Here is a 17275-nt window from a genome sequence, read left to right on the forward strand (position 1 = left end):
ACGTTATGTCGATGCAGTTTGTAGGAAGGACAGCCTTTACTGTATGCCTACTCTACACAACAGTATTTAAAAGGACTAAACTACTGTACTAAATGTACCTGTACATACATAAGAAAACAGTATTGCGATTTGTGTTCTGCTAACTTACATTCCCCATAGACGAATAGCTTCTACCTTCTCTTCGTTGGTGTTCATTCTATTCACACAACTCTTCATCTGACGATGGTTGACGGAATGACGGGTGTGCATTCTACTTATGATTACATTTGTCCTCTGTCAACGTCAGCGTGAAGTTGTGTTCCATTACCCCGATGATGATAATCATGTTTGGTTTATGGGGCGCTCAACCGCGTGGTTATCAGCGCCCATACAAATTCCCAACCTTTGCTCAGTCCAATCTCACCACTTGCATGAATTATGATGAGGACAACGCAGCATCCAGTCATCTCGAGGCAGGGGCTATGGCCCCGAGTACCTGCACTTAGCGATAGGAGCGTCAACGTCAATGTTGTGTTATGTAAACGTTGTGTTTCAGTGAATGGTACAATGTGATATTTTTTAAATAGGTATTTAGACGATAAAATGAATTACCGAATAAAAAATACAGGGTGCCATTTAAAAAAGTCATACTGGTGTTCATATCTTTGTAAAAAAACAAAATTGACGGCTAAAGAACATTTGCTTGAAACATTTTGTAATTTGCATCTGGACAAACAGTTACTTAGGGTGGTCAAGATAAATGCGGCACCCTGTATATCAACCTTAGTAAATGAGTCGTTCACATTGGCATCTGTCATTGATACTCTATTCATCGCTGTCTGTGTGTGGTAATCTTGCCACGCGGTTCTGACTGCCGCTACTTTAAAGTCAGGAATTGATTAAGATAAATAAATGTCCTTGCTGCTACTACTACTTTGAATTTTATCGTTCACTAAAGTTAACACTGTTACGCAGGTTACACTTTCAATAGGATTTCGAGAGAAGAGAAAAATGTAAGCAACTCGCTACAGACTTTCACGTTCTCCTTGTGACTCCTTTATTTCTGTTCACAAGTTTCTAGCTGTACTGCAAATCCCTTCATTGTAATGTAGTATTCATGCTGTCTTCAAAGCGTAGGCGACGTGATGTGTGTAATTAGGTAACGTCTTTATCTTTTGTAGTGCTGTCGTCCTCAGTTGTGTATAGTAGTACAGTATGCTGACAATTTTTACTCTGGTACCGTCTAACAACAAAACATCAGTATTAGTACTCAGTTCCTTGAGCTGTGAAATCTGAAAACAAAATTTCAAACGGCAGTTACACGAAGCAGAGCAGCGATGACAAAGGAACAAAAAAACAACATGTAGATCAACATCCACGAAATCTGCCTTGCAAAGAATAAAGCGAAAATGGTAAGGCACAAAAATTGTGTTTCATTCAGTTGTGATTAAATTCCCAAAGTAAAAATTATCAGCGTGCCATAATAGTATTTAGGTGTTTTGTTTTCCTTGACGCATGAAGATGAACACCAGTGGCTAGTCACTTTGCGTAAAAATTAATTTCTTAAATATAATATTTCGTAGACATTATGAATAGTGGAAAAAAGAATAAGTTTTAACATACCGTCGACGACGAGGCCTTCAGAGACGGACTACAATCTCGGATCGGAGAAGAATGGGGATGGAAATTGGCCGCGCCCTATCAAACGATGGTTGTATCTGTAAGATAACCCAAACACGCAGGTCTTCTGAGGTCGAGATTAGGAAGAACAGTGCATTTTGGCCATGAGGAAAGAGATACATCATCATGGTGGACAATTGCACCTTATCGAGATAAAGAGTGTTTGATGTTATGTTGTTTAGTAATAGAAGATATCTGATTTGTGAATTTTGTACATGTTCATGTGTCGTAGTTTCCTCTGTAAAAATTAGTTCATATCGTAACGAATAATCTCACTGTGTGGGAGGTGTGTGAAACATTTATCACGATGTGACGAGTAGCCAGGCGGAAGGAGCCGATCGAGCGGAGTGCCATGTAAAAATCACTGCTGCAGTCATATACCACGTAGAATCATAGTCTATCTCTCATACACTGGGTGTTTCAAAATTACACAGATAAACTTCGAGGAAATGTAGAGGATGTTTTGAGGAACAAAATGAGGACGGGAACTCGTGTCCGGGAACGTCATCCAAAGAAGCTACAGAGTGTCGAAGTTATAAGCACCGGTGCCTTTATATGTATGTACGTACAGGAAGATTCCGTGATGCTATTAGAAACTTTCAGGGATGATGGAGAAGGATGAATGTATAAATTTGACGTAGGGGACCCTGGTCCGGAAACGAACGAGTCCAAAGTTATAACCGAAAATCGTTCTGAGACCTCTGACAGTGGAATACATGTACTGGTACTTTTGGTGCGAAGATTGTAAGGTAGGTAACTTTCAGAGGGGGGAGTATGGACCAAAGAAAGGGAAAAATGTCAATTAAGAATGGGTTCTAAACTGCATACCTGAGGAGCTATTCCGACTGTTTCATCTTCGCTAGTGTAAAACACAACTCTTCTATTAAACAACTGCTCATAGCTCTTAAGGTACGCATTTAAGTCGTCATATTTAATAGATTTTTTCCTTATTTTGATCCACACTACCACCACTGAAGGCTGCCTACCTACAATCTTAATAACAGCATAACGGGTACATTTATACCACTGTCAAAGGTACCAGAACGAATTTCGCTTATAATTTGGGACACTTTCGCTTCTGCTCAGGGTCTCTTACATTCAAATGATAAATTTACTCTTTTCCACCATCTCTTAAAGTTTCTAACATCATCAGGGATTCACCCTGTATACACATACATATATATAGGCGCCGGCACCTGTAATTTCGGCGCTACGTAGCGACGTTGCATGAAGTTTTCGGACATGGACTCCTATCCTCAATTTTTCCTGAAGACTCTCTCTACATCCCTCGAAGTTTGTCGCTGTAACTTTGGAACATTCTGCATAACGTTAAAACAACTAACTATTCCATCAATAGCAGAATTGGCAGTTTTCTTGAAAAGGCAATGATTGTGTATCGAAAAACTGTTCTATTGTGAGAAAAAAACTCTTTAGCCATGAGCTTTTTTGGGAAAATTGTAATTTTTCTTTTAAGTCTGTTACTCTCATTTATCTGTACTGCTGTACAAAGACAGGTCGTTGTTCAACGTTGTTACCGAAAATCTCGAAAGGAAGTTGATCGATTTACTTCAGAGTTTTACATGAGACTAGAATAAACGTTCCGGACAAAGGCTACATATCTGCATATCTGATTTGTTGTTAGCAAAAATCTCCAAACGTCCTTGACCAATTTACTTCATATTTTTACACGATACTCTAGTAAATGACCGGCCTACATGGGATACCTTTTTTTTTTGGGGGGGGGGGGGGGGAACACTGTTAGCAAAAATCTCGAAAGTTATTGACCGATTTTCTTCACATTTTAAAATTCGGACAGGGGTAGTGTCTATATTTTTAATATATATTTAATACAAATCCATACATACTACATTAAGGGGAAACGTTGGTAGCAGAAAAATCGAAAATTTCTTGACTGGTATACGTCAAAATTTTTAAACTATGCTTCGGTCGATCATTAGCTACGTACGCTCTTAATGTACGTGTTGTCTGCTAAAAGCGACTGCGAGAAACTAAATTCTGTGCTGTGCAAATGTGCGGTTTCGTTTTCTTTCTCAAAGTCAGTTTTAACTGCGGTTGCAATGCGTTTAAACATTTAAATAAGTTGTTTCTCGCATGTATGTTCTTTTTTCTTATATATAATTATAAACTAAAATTGTGTAAACGACTGTGTAATGTTTCTTCTTCACAGTCAGTTTCAACAGAAAGCAGGAGAGCTGTATTTATGATTTACCGGTTTACGATTAGAATACTACCACGGAACGTGAATCGTTCGAAACCTTGTAATCCCACCCGCTTGCAGATGAAATTCACCCGAAATACTGTCAATGAAGCTACTATCCTCACAGATACAGCAGCAAGAGAGGTCTCTCATACTCTGTAGACTAATGATCCTAAGCCATTTAAGCGACTTCAGTTCCCTATCAAGGATTCGTTGGCTATAACAATAAACAAGGCTTAAGCTCAGAGAGAGGGGGAAGAGGAAATGACAGAGAATGGGAGGGGACATAGACATGGAGAGGTGGAAGGAAGAACTGGACAGAGTGTGGATGGACGAGTAAGTGGGGAGAGATAGGGTGAGGAGGGGATGGACAGAGAGAGGGGATAGAATGTGATGAGAGAGGGGTAGGAGGAGGAGGGGGGAGAGGAGGTGATGGACAGAGAGAGGGAAAAGTAGATCAGGACGAATATCCAATTCCCATATATATTTAGCAACTGCGAAGCATTACCGCATTGGCTACTTATAGAGCAATAAATAAAGTGTAGCTGTACAAGCGTATTGTGTTCGAGCTAAGACACATTATTAAGGCTTAAGCTTATAGCTTACCAGAGATTACATAGTGTACAGTACCTCACTGCTGAAAACTTAAAAAAAGTATTTCGTAGCGTATTATCCGCTGCTCCTACCGCTTTAATCGCATATACTGGGGATACGCTGGGACTCGACACATAACACTGCGAATCCAGCTGTAAAGTTAGATTTTCGATAGGAATCTACGTATTTGGCTGATTTTCTGAGTAATGAAATAAGTGTTTTCTACCGATGAATAGAGTAGCTCGATTCTATAGTAATTTCGCATTGCCTTCACCAGATCATTCATTTCTAAGTGCTTTAGATACCAACGACACGAGAAGGGGAGATGAGGGGTAGAGTGTGCGTATCTGCGCATGCGCTGGAGTATCTTCCACTACACTGTCGCTACCGCCTCCCACTCTTCCCATAATCTGCGCAAAACCGCGAGGGCGCCGAGCAGAGGCGCAGAATCTGCAGGAACTCCCTGGTAGGCGGGCTTCCGGAGCAGCGTGATTGCTTTTCGGTGGAAGGTAAGACCGCAGTTACCATCTAGATTCTCACTATTACTTTGGAATCATTTTCCTCTCTCTATACCCACTAAAGCGATACTGTTAGAGCGTTATTCTCTATTCTCATTTAATATTTGTAGACATGAAAGCCGCGCGGGATTAGCCGAGCGGTCTTGGGCGCTACAGTCATGGACTGTGCGACTGATCCCGGCGGAGGTTCGAGTTCTCCCTCGTGTGTGTGTTTGTCCTTAGGATAATTTAGGTTAAGTAGTGTGTAAGCTTAGGGACTGATGAACTTAGCAGTTAAGTCCCGTAAGATTTCACACACATTTGAACATTTTTTTAGAGATAATGGGAAACATATTATGGTTGATTATCAGATTGTCTGTGAAATAGTTACAGCATAAATATTCTGAAATATTGTTGTTGTTGTTGTCCTTCAATCTGATGACTGGTTTGATACAAGTTTCCCTAACAGGGTATCTTGCACAAGTTTCTAATTTCTGTGTAGCAAATGCAACCAACACCCAACTGAACATGTTTCCATTAGTCAACCCTTGCCCTATATCTACAATTTTTACCCCATGCATTTCCCTCCATTGCAAAACTGACTCTACCTTAATGCCTCAAGCTTTGTCATAGAAACGTGTCCGTTCTTGTACAAGTGCGTGTTGCCTAGTAATACACAAGTGTTTTCTATTCTGTTCTCAATATCTGTTGAGGTATTAGGCTACGTGCCATAAATATTACTCGGTGGACTTGCAAGCTTCGCTGACTCAAGTTGCAACTTCTGCTGCTAGAGAGCTTCGGATTGTAGCATGTAATATGGTGGTGTGTAACGTAACTATGTAGAAGCGTGAGAAACAGCGTTCTGTAAACGAATTTCTAGCCGTCCATGCATGTAGCACCCTCTCCGTCAGCATGAAAATGACAGACCATACACGAATGCTGCGACATCTGCAAAATATCCGATACCTTGGGTTAACAGTTATAGATCATCATCAATACAGTCCCGACTTGACCCCATCCGATTTTCATCTATTTCCAGTATTTAAAGAACACTTTCGTGGACTTCACTTTTATAGTAATGAAGCGGTGCAAGCAGAGGAGAGATTGTGGCTCCTTCAGCAAAGTCAAACACTCTAGAGTTGCGGTACCAGTATCAACAAATTGGTCTTTTGTTGGGAGAAATGTGTTCGTCGCCAGGATGACAACATTGAGAAACAAACATGTAGAAACGAAGAATAGAGTCGTGGGATTTTAACAAAATTTGTTTGGTTTAAAAAGCTTTAAGTGTCTTCACATAAAATATTCGCAGCCATTACTTTTGAGCACGTCATTGTAATCAAGTTGTGCCATTAAACTCTTATGTCCCCAACTCGATTTAGGGCCTCTTCATTAGTTTCTCGAGTTACGCATCGTCTATTGAGCATTTATCTGTAACATCGTACTACAAAAGCTTCTGTTCTCCTTTTGTCTGTAATGTTTATCTTTCACATCTGAGTTATCTGTAAGCCCGCATCCCAGACAAATACACTCAGAAAAGACTTTCTAAAATTTAAATTTATGTTCGATATTCACAAATTTCTCCTTTCCAGAAACTGTTATATTGATGCTGGCAGTCTGCATTTTTATCCTCTTTATTTCGGCCATTATCAGCTATTTTGTTACTGAGACAGCAAACTTCAGCTAATATCTTTGGTTTTTTCTTTCCTAATCTAATTCCCATTACGTCGCCCGTTTCAATACTACTAAGTTACATTATTCTTGCTTTACTTATGTTAAAGTTCATCTTATAACCTCTTTTCAGGATACTGTCCGATACGTTCACAAGATCTAAGCATACTTTCACCGTTAATGACCGAGTTACAATGTCATCGGCAAACCTTATAAGAAGTGTTGCTTTTTCGAAATATTCCTTTGTTTCTTTTACAGCTTACTCGAAGTACAGATAGGATAAGCTGCAAATCTGCCACACATTTCGACTCTTACAACTACAGTCTGTTTTTGGCACAAGTGGTAGATAACATTCCACTTGCCGTATTTTATCCACGATATGTTCAGAATTTCAAAGGAGGTGTATCAGTCACCATGTCAAAAGCATTTACAAGTTCTACAAAAGTTATAAATTTAATCTGTCTTCTAAGATTAGTCACAGGGTCGCTTTTAAGTCACGTGTTCCAACGTATCTCTTGAACCCAAACTAATCATCCTTCAGGTCGACTTCTACCACCCGTTTCACCGTTCTGTAGATAATTAGTGCGGCCCCTGCCTTCTTTGTTAATCAGAGTATGGCATTCTTTTCGATTTCTGAGGGTATTAAGTCTACCTCATATACCTCATACATTATCTGATCAAAACTATCCGGACACCACTATGTAATGCAGAATTGACCACTAGATGTCACAAGGAGCGGATCCGCCAGTATAAAAGGAGGTAAGGAGTATTATGTTGGCAATACAGGAGAAGTAACCACGGAATGGACAGATCATGGCAGCTCCGTGATTTCTAACTTGTTCTAGTCACTTGGTGACATCTGGGTAATAAATCTATCATGAACATTTCAACGCTTCTAAAGGTGCTTAAGTCGACTGTTGGTGATCTGATTGTGAAGTGGAATCGGAAAGGAACATCTGCCGCTGAACCAAGACCAGCTAGATCTCATGTACTGATGGTCAGGGACCGTCGAGTAGTGCTGAGGTTCTTTGTAAAAAATCGCATGAAAATAGTGAAAGGAATCATTCGTGAGTTCCAAAGTGCTACCACGACTGAAGCTAGCACAATGACTGAGCGTTGGGAGCTAAAAAGAACGGGCTACAACAGTCGAGCGGCTCCTAATAAGCCAATATAGTCAGTGGCAAGTGACGCTTGAGATGATGCCACTGGATAACGGATAACTGGAAACTACTGGTTTGGAGTGATGAATCACGCTATGCCCTGTGGCACTATGATTGAAGGGTTTGGGTTAGACGACTGCCTGGAGAACGTTATCTGTGTACTGCCAGTAGTGAAGTACGGAGGAGGTGGTGTTACAGAAAGGGGGCGTTTTATGTTGTCAGGGTTATTACCTTATAGTGCTTAAGCAAACACTAAATGCAGAAGTATATGAACCCATTTTACAGTTGGGCACGATGACATTGTATCACTATGACTGTGAACCCTGTCATAATGCAGCGTCCGTGAGACAATGGTTTGTGGGCAATAACATAACTGAATTGGCCTGTCTCCCCAGCGTTCTGAAGTCCCGAACAAAACTCAATGGAACACCTTTGAAATGAGATAGAACGTCGACTGCGCTCCGGGCACCAGCGTCTACGGTCGCTACCTTCTCTGGTTTCGGCTCTTGAGAGAGACTGGGCTGGTATTCCTCCATAGACATTCAGACACCAAACTGAAAGTGTCCCTAGCAGAGTTCAAGTCGTCATCAACGCGAGGAGTGGACACATCCCATATTAATGTCCAGTAACAGGTATCTGGATACTTTTGTGAGATAGTGTGTATCTAACATAACAAATACAGATTTTTTACGTTTCCTCCTCCCGATGATATATTTCATAATATTATATCCCTCACCTCATCTTCATCCACTTCTACCATTCTCATCGTGTACCATTTCTTTATAAAGCTGTTAATGTTAATTTTTAGACCTTTTTATTCACTTTTGCTAGCTTCACTTGCTGAATTGTTATAGTTTACCCTTCAGTCAATCAAATGCATTATATTATGTGCTCTCCAAGGATTCCTAATGGCCTTTTTTTTTGCCTCGTTCTTCCTAGCTGCCTTCACTATTCCATCTCTCATTGGTAATCATTCGTCTTTATTTTATTTCTTTCGCTTGTTTCAGTCATCCGTTGCCTAATGCACGTTTTAATTTTAACGAATTCCCATTTATTTATGTTCTACTTGTCTTCAATTTCCGTAGCTTTAAGCTGCATTTTTAACTAATAAATTAAAGTCACAGCACATATTTGAATCTGGAAATGTTTTGCAGTTCAATGTCTGGTTTCTAAATCTCTGTCACGACCATTATTGATCTGTCTGAAACTTTTTAGCAACTCCTGGACTTTTCCACATATATAGCCTTCTTTTATAATTATAAAACCGCTGTAACAACGATTAAGTGGTGCTATGTGCAAAAATCTTTCATTCCTTTCCTCCAGCCCGTGACCTCTGACTATTTCTTTTTCTCATCGTTTTCCTACTACCACATTCGAACCTAGTATGAACATTAAATTTTGGCTCTTAAAAGGTAACGAATAATTTCCTTTATCTCCTCACACATTTTTCAGGCTCTTCATCATCTACATTACTAGTCGGCATAAATACTCTAAGTACTAGACTGACTCGTGGCTTTGTGTCTATTGTGGCTATGATGAACCGGTAATTGCGCTGTCCACAGTTGTTTTATTCATATTCCTCCACTGATGAGCTAAAACATTATGACCATCATCTTAATAGTGTGTTGATCCACCTTTCGAACGTAATACAGCAGCAATTGTACATGAAATTGATTCATCAAGTCCTTGGTGGGTTTCCGGAGATGTATGATATTAGGGGTCTATGTATAAGTATCACAGTTCCCGTAAATTGGCCGATAGCCTCCCAGAACTGTTCCATCGAGTGCAGATCAGATGAAACTGGTGGCCAAGACATCAACATTAGTTCATTACCGTCCACCCCAAACCAGTTTTTCCGCCTCCGTAGCCGGTCAACATAGAGAAATAAATTCTGGCAACCGCTGCTGGGGCAGTCTGGCAGTCTTTTTCAAGTTACACTTTATAACAACAGCCACACCCTTTCCCAAGGCGGTAGGGGCTTGAACTATCCTCTAAGTCATTTCAGCTGTGTTTACGTCAGATCTATTTTCAGTTTATTATCAGCTACAAGAAATCCCATCACTAAACCCCTGTTCAGTGCCTCTAGGCAAGACGACTCGCCTTCAGAAATATTCATGCCTGAAACAGAACCCCCGCGGCACTATGAAGTTACATAGGGAGGAATTCCTTCATCGTTACACAGTCTTTTTATACCAACATGAGTTTCAGCAACCACCACCAAATCCTCTTTACAGCTGTTATCCGTCTACCAAATGGAGCAGAGTTTGGCGAAATGTTCCTCAAAAATTCCTACCATCGGATGTGAGATTCATTTGGTTATATGTAATCAGTGAAGAGATTCCAACTTGAGTGAAGTTGCACGACTTAAACCTAACACCAAATCCTTTCTACAGAAAGTATCAGTTGCAGGAGTCCCTCGCACATTTCTTTAGATCAAAATGCAGTTTGCCCGTGGACTAGGAAGAAACTGGCTTTAATTACTAGGACAAGCACTACCACCATCGAGCTCAACGTCATTGTACAACCGGACTGCACATGTTTCAAGGACAAAACATCGGTCGCATACTTGGTACGCCGCTTATTTTATTCACTATTCGATTACCACAGCTACTCCGCACTTATTACAAAAAATTGGTTCAAATGGCTCTGAGCACTATGGTACTTAACATCTGTGGTCATCAGTCCCCTAGAACTTAGAACTACTTAAACCTAACTAACCTAAGGACATCACACACATCCATGCCCGAGGCAGGATTCGAACCTGCGACCGTAGCAGTCGCGCGGTTCTGGACTGAGCGCCTAGGCACTTATTACACTACCAATCTTATCTGCAAGAACAACACTGGATCGAAGGTGCGGAAGGAAATAGATTGAGCCGTTACAAAAGTTTTTAATTTTATGTCTCTTGGTTTGCACAGCCGAAGGATACAATTTGAAATTCAATGAAGACCGGCGAGGCTCTTGGAATGCCAATGGTCTTTGCTCGACCAGAACGAATTTTAGAATCCAGAAGAACGAGACTTTTCTGTTATTTTTTTCCTTTTCAACATGAAGAAGTATAATTTCTAGAATTAAGACCAGATAAGAAAAAGAAGGGGAGAAACAAGGAAAAAACCACGTTGTAGAATATAGAAGGGGAAGCTAGCCAGCGAAGGCATTTTTGGAGAGAGACAAGATGGGCTATAAGGGGAATGGACTGCCCAATTAAAAAAAAGTAGTTCAGTAAGTAGAGCAATTGCCCGTGAAGGCCAAAAGTTCTGGGCTCGGATCCCAGTCCGGCACACTGCTTTAATCTGCCAGGAAATTTCAATGCTTTTCTGCTTGCTGTGAGTAATTCAAAGCCGGCCGCGGTGGTCTAGCGGTTCTAGGCGCTCAGTCAGGAACCGCGCGACTGCTACGGTCGCAGGTTCGAATCCTGCCTCGAGCATGGATGTGTGTGATGTCCTTAGGTTACTTAGGTTTAAGTAGTTCTAAGTTCTAGGGGACTTATGACCACAGATGTTGAGTCCCATAGTGCTCAGAGCCATTTTTGGAGTAATTCAAAACAAATGACTACCATTCGTGTCTTGCCACTGCAATCGGCATTCTATTATAAATCTTCGTGCGACCATAGTGTTGTTAGCGATCATGGAACATATCTTTTCGTTCGGAAGCAGCTGTTAGTTAAACTGAAGCCTTGACCAATGAAACGTTAAAAAAGTAGGTCAATGCTCAGAGTGTGTGATTGCCGTGCAGAGAACGTGGTTTCAGTCCCCGGTGCTGCCATGGATATTCCATTGGTGGGAGGACTGGAACGGAGTCCTTTCGGTGTCCTGGCGGCAGTCGATGAAGTACAGTACTTCAGTGGGAAGGAACGGCTCCAAGTTCTGCAGAACCGTTAACCGGCGGGAGAACGGTGTGCTAGCCCCATATACATCCACACAGTAACCTAATGACGTCACTGGTTTTAGTATGATTTTATTTGCTCCTTATTAATTATTAATTGTGCATAAATTATTAATTATAAGTAAAACAAAATGGGCTACAATTTAGAGTTCAAAACTGTTGTTCGTATTACAGTTTTCCTTTACGTTTTCTTGCTTTGTTTGAAGCAAACTAATCGATTACGTTATTGAAGATAAGTCAAGCAGCTGAGTCATATTCTATCGACAAGATATATACATCTGATAATATTTTTTCACACATGCTCGGCATTAAGTAGCATTTTACCACCTGTATTTTCCTAAAACTGTGTTCACAAGGTCTTGCAGTCACTGACATTGTCATAAATATCCTCAAGCTATTTCGACATTAGGATAAGCATCTCTTAACCCATACTCTGAAATAACATTCAGAATATCCACATGGGAAACCGTATCAATACTAATATTCAGTTCTTGCATCTGGAACTTGAAAGCAATTATATTGTAAACTAGCTTCACTGTATCACTATCTCTGCTATGTTCGGCACCACTGGAAGTGAAGTAAATTGCACAGCCTCGCCATCCTGTCTGCTTCTTCCACAGTCTCATGTCATTACAGTCCTCAGTCAGCAAAAAATCGGAAACCTGGGTCAAATACCATATTTGCTTCAGGGTCCCCTACAATACTGTAATGAAGTAGAAGTAAGAACCTACCGTTGAACATGAGTGAGCTGTGTAGGCGGCAGCTGTTTGGACACAGTTGCTGTGGAACCAGCTCGTATTAGAAAACTCTTATCGTTCGTCAGCCAACTGACGTTTGTCCTACATGATAGCCTAAGAGCCATAGACAGGCATTTTTTAAGGTTTTTAAAAGCGTTGCAATAAGTACCACATCCAGGCCTGTTTAGCCAAATTTTCAATAGGAATGACGACATCTGGACATGCTGATACATCGCGTTATCCTGGATGTTCATCCATAGATACAAATCTAATTTCAGATGGCCCATCAAAATGAGATACGGCGACTATGGTGCATGTTAGGCAGAATATAGTATTAACTGCAATTTCATACTTTTCACAGTTCATATGGTTGTTTAAAACTAAGTGCTAGTCTACATTCGTTGTTGAAATTTTCACTCAGGCAAGTACTAGCTTGGGCACAGACTGGCAAACAAGCTCTTTGTGTGCAGAAATGAGATGTCCTGCACTTCATGAGACATAAGAAAAAAAAGGGCGAACTGTGAAGGAATTATCGGAATGGGACGGAACTGGGTAGATGTGAGATGCGATATACATGTACAGACGAAATCATGACCATTTAAGAAAGACTGGATGATTCTTTCAAGAGAAAGAGCTTAAAAAATTGCTCAAGTCAGTAACGTTTTGGATCACCTCTGGCCCGAACGCAAGCAGTTATTCGGTTTGCCATTTCTTGATAGAGTTTTTGGATGTCCACCTAAGGGATACCGTGTCAAATTCTGTCCATTTGGTACGTTAGCCTGTCAAATCTCGAGCTGGTTGGAGGGCCGCGCCCTTAATGCTGCAAACGTTCTCAATCTGGGATAGAACGACGACATTGCTTGCTTAGGTAGGTTTTGGTCAGCACGAAGACGATCAGTAGAAACTCTCGCTGTGTGAGGGCGGTCGTCATGTTCTGAAATGTAGGCCCAGGATGGCTTCCATGGAAGGCAACAAAATGAGGCGTAGGATATCGTCGTCGTACGGCTGTGATGTGAGGGTGCTGCGAATGACAACCAAAGGGGTCCTGCTATCGAAAGAAATGGCAGCCTAGATCATCACTTCTTATTGTCGAGCCGTATGGAGTGACAGTCATGTTGGTATCCCACAGTTGTTTGGGCAGTCTCTAGACACGTCTCATTGGTCATCGGGGCTGATCGAAGCGGGACTCATCACTGATGACAATCCTACTCCAGTCGGTGAGATCCCAGGCCGACGAAATGTCTGGAAACGTCCCAGACAACGGTGGGATACCAACATGGCTGTCAACTACCATATGGCCTGACAACCAGAAGTGGTGCTCAGGGGTGCCATTTCTTTTCATAGAAAGACCCCTTTGATTTTAATTAAATGAAACAACAAGTTTACTGTTACCAGTCACCCTTTATCTCCACGACGCGTTTCAAAGGTTTAAACCTCCATCATCAGGTGGATATACACTCCTGGAAATTGAAATAAGAACACCGTGAATTCATTGTCCCAGGAAGGGGAAACTTTATTGACACATTCCTGGGGTCAGATACATCACATGATCACACTGACAGAACCACAGGCACATAGACACAGGCAACAGAGCATGCACAATGTCGGCACTAGTACAGTGTATATCCACCTTTCGCAGCAATGCAGGCTGCTATTCTCCCATGGAGACGATCGTAGAGATGCTGGATGTAGTCCTGTGGAACGGCTTGCCATGCCATTTCCACCTGGCGCCTCAGTTGGACCAGCGTTCGTGTTGGACGTGCAGACCGCGTGAGACGACGCTTCATCCAGTCCCAAACATGCTCAATGGGGGACAGATCCGGAGATCGTGCTGGCCAGGGTAGTTGACTTACACCTTCTAGAGCACGTTGGGTGGCACGGGATACATGCGGACGTGCATTGTCCTGTTGGAACAGCAAGTTCCATTGCCGGTCTAGGAATGGTAGAACGATGGGTTCGATGACGGTTTGGATGTACCGTGCACTATTCAGTGTCCCCTCGACGATCACCAGTGGTGTACGGCCAGTGTAGGAGATCGCTCCCCACACCATGATGCCAGGTGTTGGCCCTGTGTGCCTCGGTCGTATGCAGTCCTGATTGTGGCGCTCACCTGCACGGCGCCAAACACGCATACGACCATCATTGGCACCAAGGCAGAAGCGACTCTCATCGCTGAAGACGACACGTCTCCATTCGTCCCTCCATTCACGCCTGTCGCGACACCACTGGAGGCGGGCTGCACGATGTTGGGGCGTGAGCGGAAGACGGCCTAACGGTGTGCGGGACCGTAGCCCAGCTTCATGGAGACGGTTGCGAATGGTCCTCGCCGATACCCCAGGAGCAACAGTGTCCCTAATTTGCTGGGAAGTGGCGGTGCGGTCCCCTACGGCACTGCGTAGGATCCTACGGTCTTGGCGTGCATCCGTGCGTCGCTGCGGTCCGGTCCCAGGTCGACGGGCACGTGCACCTTACGCCGACCACTGGCGACAACATCGATGTACTGTGGAGACCTCACGCCCCACGTGTTGAGCAATTCGGCGGTACATCCACCCGGCCTCCCGCATGCCCACTATACGCCCTCGCTCAAAGTCCGTCAACTGCACATACGGTTCACGTCCACGCTGTCGCGGCATGCTACCAGTGTTAAAGACTGCGATGGAGCTCCGTATGCCACGGCAAACTGGCTGACACTGACGGCGGCGGTGCACAAATGCTGCGCAGCTAGCGCCATTCGACGGCCAACACCGCGGTTCCTGGTGTGTCCGCTGTGCCGTGCGTGTGATCATTGCTTGTACAGCCCTCTCGCAGTGTCCGGAGCAAGTATGGTGGGTCTGACACACCGGTGTCAATGTGTTCATTTTTCCATTTCCAGGAGTGTACATTTGTTTAAATGACATTTGTATGCGTGTTGTATTACGATTTTTGGAGGAACTTGTGGCACTGCCCCTTTGATTGTTATCCACGGGACTCTTACAGTACAGCGGTATGTCGACTATATTCTGTTCCCCGTTTTGTTGCACTTTATGGCAAGCCATCCTGGACTTACATTTCAGCAAGATAATGCCCGCCCGCACACGACGACATTTTCTACTGCTTGTCTTCGTGCTTACAAATCCTCACCTTGGCGAGCAATGTCACCGAATATCTACCCAACTGAGGATTCTACAACCAGCTCGGTATCTTGACCATCTAAATCGCCATGTGGACAGCATTTGTCACGGTATACCTCAGGAAGACATCCAATATAACTCTATCAATCAATGAAAAGCCGAATAACTGCTAGCATAAGGGCCAAAGGCGGGCCAGTGCGTTATTGACTCTCTCAATTTGCGATAGTTTTTCTCTTGAATGAATCATCCAATGTTTCTGAAATTGTAATGATTTATTTGTGTGTATATGTACATCATATCTGCCGATTTCCGTCTCGTTTGGATATTTCCTTCGTGATGCGTTGTACCTTTTTTTGTCTTAGAGTGTACACAGTAAAAGATCACAAAGGCTCAGTTGTGTGTAAAACAGATATCAGGCTGTGTTTCATATTTAAGACGTTGGGAACTGCTGTTTGCCTAGGAATTATATTGCTTAGAAAATACGAGTGCTGTCCACAAAGTACATTACGTTTTGGAATTAAAAATAAATAAAGTATTGGAAATATTTTTTATTATATAGAGATGAAAGCCACACTTAAGTACTACTTTTCTACGTAGTTGCCATTTAAATTAAGGCACTTATCGTAGTGATGGACGAGCTTGGAAATTCCTTCGTCGTAAAATTCGGCCGCCTGCGCCTTCAACCACGCGGCCACTGTCTTTTGGGACAGAAAAGGTGTGATTTTTGTGGGTTTCCTGGAAAGAGGCACTACAATAAACTCTCAAAGGTATTGCCAAACTCTGCACAACCTCAGTAGGGCAATACAAAACAAGCGCAGGGGAACGTTGGGCTGAAAGATCTTGCTGATTCACGACAACGCCTGGGCCCACACGGCAAATGCCACTCGTGAAGTTCTCGAATCTTTTAAGTGGGAGTTGTTTCCTCATCCGCCGTATAGTCCCGACCTGGCACCAAAGCGACTTCCACTTATTCTCAGCAATGAAGAAGTGGTTGGCTATGCTATGTTTTGATGACGAGGCACACTTCAAGAAGAGGTAACCACGTGGTTGAAGGCGCAGGCGGCCGAATTTTACGACGAAGGAATTTCCAAGCTCGTCCATCGCTACGATAAGTGCCTTAATTTAAATGACAACTATGTAGAAAAGTAGTATTGAAGTGTGGCTTTCATCTGTATATAATAAAAAAAATTTCCAATACTTAATTTGTTTTTAATTCCAAAACGTAATGTACTTTGTGGATAGCTCTCGTATTTTGAGCATATATATTAAGATACAGTTAAACTATGTTGGGTCTGTACAGGGTAGGAATAACTAGGGACGTCGAGGGTATGGCCAGATTTCAGCGCTGCTGGCTTCTCTGCCTTCTACGAGAGACGCCGAAAATACACAGGATCTACTTAGATAATTGCAAGGATTATTTTTCACAGCGGAATCAGCCAGTATCCTTCAGCTACAAGTGTGGAGGTAAAATTAGACTATAAACAGTTCGCTCACAGGCATATAACCGATGAATCCAGCCGCTCTCCATTCGTGAATGGATCGAGTTGAAACTTTAACGTATACTGAAATAAAAAATACCGTTTATCCGTCGGCAGTGCGTTGACGTAGCTTTAGAGTTCATCGACAAGTACTTAGTCGTTAACGCTTTCGGATAACCGATACATGTTATCCCAATTTCTTTCTCTTTGGAAATAATTTCTACGCAGATATTTTGAAAATTCTAGTAGCTGCTGGTCGCCAACCAATT

Source organism: Schistocerca nitens, chromosome 3, assembly GCF_023898315.1.
Source record: "Schistocerca nitens isolate TAMUIC-IGC-003100 chromosome 3, iqSchNite1.1, whole genome shotgun sequence".
NCBI lineage: Eukaryota > Metazoa > Arthropoda > Insecta > Orthoptera > Acrididae > Schistocerca > Schistocerca nitens.